Source organism: Gossypium hirsutum, chromosome A08 (assembly GCF_007990345.1).
Source record: "Gossypium hirsutum isolate 1008001.06 chromosome A08, Gossypium_hirsutum_v2.1, whole genome shotgun sequence".
NCBI classification, from domain to species: domain Eukaryota; kingdom Viridiplantae; phylum Streptophyta; class Magnoliopsida; order Malvales; family Malvaceae; genus Gossypium; species Gossypium hirsutum.
This window is the reverse complement of record NC_053431.1, coordinates 65,653,585-65,661,244: the sequence shown is the minus strand read 5'-3', so window position 1 is coordinate 65,661,244 and position 7,660 is coordinate 65,653,585. Positions and strand designations below refer to the sequence as shown.

The window sequence follows — 7,660 nt, the reverse complement described above, 5'->3', positions numbered from 1 at the left end:
CGTGGGACCTAAGTCAACGAGTTACACAGACACGGACTTGGGCTGGGACATGGCTTGAGACATGAGCGTGTCCTTGGCCAGGTGAGTCACACGGTTTTTCCACACGACCGTGTGACTGCTATAGTGCTAAAGATTTTCATTGTTTTCTGAAAAATTCTCTAAGTTTTTTATTCAGTCCCTACTTATTTCTAACACATATTTAGGGCCTCAAGGGCTCGTATAAGGGACAATATGTATGATTTGACTTGGTTTTAATATTTTTATTGCTATGATATGAAATGTTTGAAATTTCTGTCCGTTTGAATTGTAAACTCTAGTAATGCTTCGTAATCCTGTTTCAGCGATGGATACAGGTTTGAGGTGTTACAAATATGCATAAATGGAAAAAAACCTAGCTCCTAAGACCCCATAGGACTACCCCGAATAAGCTTTGTGGGGGTGTTATAACCTTCCCTGCATAACCGTACTCCCAAACCTGAAATATGGGGATGAGATTGAGTCTACACTTTTAGGAATTTTCTGTAGTATTAATTCTAGACTTTTAGATGATAGGTAGCTAACCAACCTACCGCTAATTGGTTAGTGGTGACTCTATGTTAATTTAGGCCCTTCGTGTTTAGCTTTACTTACTAGGCCGCCGTACCCTTATGTAGGCAACGCTATGACAGTGAGTTTCTAAATATGGATATGGAAATGAAAATGAAATTGGAAACTTGCAATTTATATTAAACTACTTAAAAACGATAAAGAATGAGTTTATGTTTTTGGGCTATTTTGAAGCCTGAGAATGAAAATAAATCATTTGGTCATAGTGAATATGTTGAGTTGTGACATATTGAACAAATTTTCTCGAAATTTTATCGGGGGTAAATTCGTTAAAATTTTATCGAGGTAAAATTGTCAAATTTAAAGGGTAAAATTGGTGTGAGAAAATTATTTAATACGTAGATATTAAAGTTTATTTTAGGAAATAGAAAAACTGAATCGGGTTGGATCATATTATAGAGTACTTGGTAAAAATGTCCAAGAAGTTGTTGCCTCCTATATCCTAGACAAACTAGAATATTTTTTTTCTAGTGGAAATAAACTTTTACAACTCTACAAGGGTTCTACCTTCTCTTCCTATAAATAGATGGCACTGGTAGAGCTATTTAACAACTTTAAGAAATTGTTATTCTGTCAAAAAATAGTAAGAGTTTATTATCAACTATTACATTTATTTTTCCTGAATAACAATTCTACCGATTTCTATTTAGAAGAGAATTTTTTTTTTCACCCCAAAAGAAGAGAAAAGTTTTTTTTTCTAGTTTTGTGTTTCAATTCAATTGTTTGAACCCACACTCGAAGTAGTTTGTGGTACGAGAATAGTGGAGAAGATCATTTGGTTGAAAGTCAGGAACAACGAGTGTCCATTAATTTGAAAACACGGGTAGGAATTTGGTTACAGTTTATTGCTATAAATATCATAAATTGGATCGATTTTCAAGATTTTTTATTTTCCGCTATGCATGAAAACCGTTTTTAAATTGGGATTTTTTCAACTATTAGTATCAAGAGCCAGGTTGTGCTATATTTATGGTGTAAACCAAGACCGAATCTTTCTCTTCATCTTGTATGATTAATATTTGATAAGATGTGACATTCTTGTAATTATTTGCTTGTTTAGGGGAATGAATATGAATGAATGCAATATTATATATATTTTTTTATATAATTATTATTTTTGTCAAGGTTGTGGTTCTTAGGAAATATACTATGAACTATCATGTCAACATAGGATTATTTTTTATTTTTAAAATTCTTGTGAGATGAAAATGGACATAGGATATAAATGTAATTTTTCCAATGATGAGAAGAAGATGGAGCGATGGCGGTCGAAGACACAAGAAATGTCTTGTAATGAAAACATTGGAAACCTTGGCTGGGAATTTTATTGTATTACCCATCTCTTTATATAACTGTTTAATAATTATTTATGATATAATTGTGATATATATGTATGAGATGATCCACAGTTGATTTATTAAAGATAAGATGTGTGTTAATGAGAAAATACATGTGTTGTATTGTGGTAATGAGAAGGTGCATGTCTAAGACTGGATCTGGAAAGGAAAGACTTAGTTTTTAAGTGGTCAAATACGACTCACCTCCCTTTCCTAGGAACCTACCTAGTTGATAAACCGTAAATTATACATATTTTTACCTCATGTTTAATGCATTTATGGATGATTTCTCATTAGAATTGATGAATTCGATGCTCCTAATGCTTTAATTTCATGTTTTATACTTAGGAGAGTATAGGAGAGCGAAAGGAACGAGAAACGGGCCAAAAACGGAGAAAATGGGCCAAAGTACGAAATCAACTTGGCCTGGACCTCCTCACACGGGCAGACCACACAGCCGTGTCAATTTGGCAGGCTTGAACACGGCCGGAAGTAATCGAACACGGGCGTCTGCCATGGGCGTGTCCCTACCGAGCGCAAGTTGAGTCCAATTCAGAAAAGGCTAATTTTGAGGGCTTCTAGGCACTCCAAAGCCTATAAATACACCCTAGAAGAGGAGAAAAGAGGAGACACATAATAGGGGGTAAGGAATTACTCCAAGAAATTCGATTGATCTATCTCAGGAGCCGGATTCATCGTCAAGACTGAAGATCTCTCCTCAATTTCCCTTCAGGAGTTTTGGGTTTTCTTTATGTTTTGTATTCTTTATTCTTCTGAGATGTTTTCTTATTTAGTTATGAACTAAATCCCCAAATACCTAAAGGGAATGAAACCTAAGACGAATTTTGTTATTATTTTCTGAATCATATGATAAATATTTAACTTGTTCTTAATTATGTGTTCTTAATTCTTATTTTGATATCCCAGGATACTGATTCAAGATAAGCTCTTATTCATAGGAGGAATAGACCCTGGCTAAGAGTACATTTTTCATAATTAAGCGGAGTTGATTGCGCATCTAGACATAGGGTGACAAGATTTTGCTGGATTAGGGTGAAACCTAATAAGGGGATCCATAGATCGAGTTAATGCAACCCTGGAGTGTTAATTAGAGAAAAGTCTTGGTTATTCAATCTAGGATTAGACGCTATTAGTCTTGAATAGGGATAATAACATAACTTAGGGATCTCTACAGAACAAGTTGAATGAATAAATCTCCGATTCGAAGCCAGAATAACAAGTAAAGTCTAGGTGGATTTTTCCTTAGGTATTGTCTTAAGTCAATCGATTTTTCCCAAAAGCAATTCCCCAATTCTTTTCTTTGTGAGTTCTTAGTTTAGGTAATTAGTTAATTAAAACAAAACCCCATTATTCTTAGGCTAGATAATAAAAAGACAGTCATTACTAGTACTTTTAGTTCCTTTGGGTAGTTCCTTTGGGTTCGACAATCTAGTCTTGCTAAAACTATACTACTGTTTGATAGGTACACTTGCCTGCATCGCGATAATAGTTACTTCAAGAACGAGTAATTATAAATATTTAAAACCTATCACGAAATAACACGATCAAGTTTTTGGCGCCGTTGTCGGGGAACTAAGATATTAGGAACGCTTAATTTTTATTACTTTAGCCATTTATTTTTCTTGCAATTTAATTTAATTTTATTATTATTTATTAACTTAATTTTTCCTTCTCTTGGAAAGTTTTCATAGTTTATGACTAGAAGAAACTCGTCGAGACCATTACTTTGTGACGAAGAAATCGATCGCACAGTACGTAGAAACCAAAGAGAAATAAGGCGAAGCTTAAGATACACGGAGAACGAGCAAGAAGACGATACTCAACCCCCAATCGAAGAGATGGCTGAAAACCAAGGCAATCAGCTACCTTCTGCAATTGCGGTTAATCAAAATCCTGCTCTAGGCACTATGTATGATTATGCTAAACCCTCTTTAACAGGAACTGAATCGAGCATAGTTAGACCTGCTGTAGCTGCAAATACTTTTTAATTAAAACCTTACACTATTCAAATGATACAACAATTTGTTCAGCTTGATGGTTTGCAGGATGAGGATCCCAACACTCATTTAGCCAACTTTTTAGAACTATGCGATACATTTAAAATCAATGACGTTTCTGATGATGTCATTCGTCTTCGGTTGTTTCCCTTTTCACTGAGGAACAAAGCTAAACAGTGGTTGAACTCGTTACCACGAGGGCCGATTACTACCTAGGAACAAATGATCGAAAAATTTTTACTAAAATATTTTCCGTCAGCTAAAACGGCTAAATTACGTAATGATATCTCTTCTTTTGTACAGATGGATTTAGAAACACTCTACGATGCATGGGAGAGATACAAGGACCTTTTGAGAAGATGACCCCACCATGGGTTACCACTTTGGCTCCAAGTTGAAACATTCCACAATGGTCTAAATCTTTCGACTCGGCAAATGGTTGACGCAGCTACTAGCGGAACCATCAACAATAAAACACCGGAAGACGCCTATGAGTTTATAGAGAAGATGTCCTTGAATAACTATCAGTAGCAAGTCATGAGGACAAAGCCAATGAAAGCAATCGGTGTTTATAACGTTGATTCGGTCACCATGCTCTCTAATCAAGTAGAACTTTTAAATAAAAAGATTGATGGTTTTCTTAATTCTTCATAGGTTCACCCAGTAATGCAGTGCGAAGCAAGTAGCGGTGGAACAAACCATTCGGAATACCAACCTTATGGCCAAAACATGGATAACGAGCAATTAAACTACATGGGTAATAATCCTCGACCTCAAAACAATCCATATAATAACACTTATAATGCAGGTTGGAGGAACCACCCTAATTTCTCGTGGGTCAGTCAAGGAAATCAAAGACCACAACATCCTCTGGGCTACCAACAACCACCCTACCAATAGGAAAAGAAACCAAATCTTGAAGAGATGCTCTCAAAGTTCATATCGGTGTCGGAAACTCATTTTCAGAACACTGAGACAACACTTAAAAATCAACAAGCGTCGATCCAAGGGATCAAAACTCAGATAGGCCAGCTTTCCAAACTGATCTCCGAACGACCACAAGGTAGTTTGCCAAGTAATACCGAACCTAACCCAAGGGAACAACTCAATGCAATTAATATTCAAGATGACAAAGGAGTCATTGAGCCTGAACTAGAACCGAGGCAAGAAACGGTGGTAAGCAAGGGTCAAGGTGAGGTAGATCAAAATACAAACAAACCAGTGACTGTCGAATATAAACCTCGTGTGCCATACACCAACGCAAAAAGGAAAGACCGCTCAGATGAACAATTTGGTAAATTCTTTAAACTCTTAAAAAATTACATATTAACTTATCGTTTATTGAAGCTCTATCGCAGATGCCAAACGCAATGAAATTTTTAAAAGAGCTTTTAGCAAATAAGCAGAAGTTGGACGAGGCGTCGCATGTGGAGCTGAACGCAGTTTGCTTGGCCATTCTCCGAAATAAACTACCCAACAAACTAAAAGACCCAGGGAGCTTTACTATTCCTTGCTTAATTGGTAGTTTAGATGTTAATCATGCATTAGCTGATCTAGGGGCTAGTATCAACGTCATACCTTATAAAACGTTTAAGCAACTAGGTCTCGGGAAACCCAAACAGACTAGGATGAGCATTCAATTAGCAGATAAAACTATAAGATTCCTTAGAGGTATTATTAAAGATGTGCTAGTTAAAATCGATAAATTTATATTTCCCGTTGATTTTATTATTCTAGACATAGAAGAGGATAGCAACACTCCCTTAATTCTAGGAAGGCCCTTTTTAGCAACTGCTAAAACCATCATTGATGTTGGCACAGGTGAACTTACACTCCGAGTGGGAGACGAAACAATCACCCTTCAAGCTCGCAATTCTGGCAACACATTAGGAATTTAAGGTGATCATTTAAATCATTCTACTAAAACTAACCACATGATACAACCCACTTTGCAGGAGATAAGTCAAAAGGAAGTACATAAGTCATTCTCAAGTAAAGGACTTGTTCATGAAGATCGAAGACTACATATCAAGGAACTCGATGAATGGTGGACGCACAAACCAAGAACACTCAACAAATCGAAACTAGGCCAAAAAAAGCTCAATACCTCTCAAAATCAACTTAAGGTTGGTGATAAGGTCTTATTAGATGCCGCAGATCCCCACATTGTCACTACCACACCAAATGAGGAAATTCCTCTTACGGTACTCATTATTTTTCCATTCGGTACAGTGGAGGTGAGTCATCCTAAGTTCGGCACTTTTAAGGTAAACAACACCAGATTAAAACCTTATTTTGATGAGATTAACAGTAGGAATGAGGGGTATAAACTCCTCGAACCACCATGATCATACAATGGAGAGGTAACCCGAGCTTAGACTATAAATAAGTGCTTCTCGGGAGGCAACCCAAGCACTAACAATATTAATTTCTTTAAATTTTGGTATTTAACTCTTAACTTACTAATAGAAATCTTGAATACAGGTGTTTCCAAAGAGACACGGCCAAGCACACGGGCGTGCTTAAGGCCGTGTGAAAATAGGGCAAGGATTTCCCCAACACGGGCTACGATAAAATGCCACGATCATGTGATGTGCCATGGTTGAGCCTACCAAAACAACACGGGTGTGCGACACGCCCGTGTGGAAGAACCGTGGTCGAGCCTGCCAAAACAGCACGGATGTACGACATGCCCGTGTCTAATACCCGTGGTCGAACCTGCCCAATTAACACGGCGTGGCGCTTGAACGCACGGGCGTGGGAGAAGCAAACGAAGCTAGACACGATCGTGCGACACGTCCGTGTGAACCCACATACCCGAGGAACACGGGTGTGTATAAATGTCAGACGCGCCCAAATTTGAAATTCGCGAATCACACAGGCTAAAATTGGGGGAATGGGCATGTGCCCTGGCCGTGTGCCCCAAAATCTATAAATACCCTGCACTATTCACTTTCTTCTCCGTTCAAAAATCTTAACCCTAGTCGCTGCTACTCCACACGACTTCCCTGCCACGCCCGTACGCCGCCTTCAACTTCGTTTTTAACACTCAATCTCTCTCCCTTAGCATTTGTTTACTCCTTTTACTTCTATTTTACTTATCACTAATGCTTATTATTAGCATAATCTTCATTGCTTTTGAACTATTTTTCATTTTTCTCATTATTTTATCATCTAGTTTGCATTCTTAAGTTAGTTATTGTACATTGCATGTTAAATCAAGTGATTAGGAAAACTTCATACCCATGATTTTACCATGCTCGTTCTCATGATAGTTCCATGGCAATGTCTCTCATGAAATTTGCATTTTTCAATTATTTATCATAAATTTCATGTTGTTAGGAAAGCTTAACTCTTTTTGTCTTACACATGCTATTACTACATACAATGATAAGGTCACGAAATTATTATAATAGTTATGTTCGGTTGTGGCTGAAAGTCTCATTTTTATTTGAAAACTGTAATCCCTTTACTTTGACCACTCATCAAGATGACTTGATGATTCTAATCGCAGGTACCATGTCATCCTCACGTGGTAAAAAGGCCACCGTACTTGCCTCGAAGAAGAGGAAGGGAGCGTCATCTTTCACGGGTCCAACCACAAAAATTCGTCACCCTCTCCTACAGTTCCCCCGAGGGTCCCAGGAAGAACTGTTCCAAATACTTTGGGCTCGACCCTTAATTGCTGGCCACTGCATC

General features: G+C 37.5%; 1 non-coding gene across 1 annotated transcript; it reads right to left on the bottom strand.

Moving 5' to 3' along the window:
• Positions 1–4,231: 4,231 nt before the first annotated feature.
• On the bottom strand, positions 4,232–4,338 carry LOC121205802 (small nucleolar RNA R71). Its single transcript, XR_005900876.1, has one exon. It is a non-coding gene; the product is annotated as a small nucleolar RNA R71 (small nucleolar RNA).
• Positions 4,339–7,660: the final 3,322 nt, after the last annotated feature.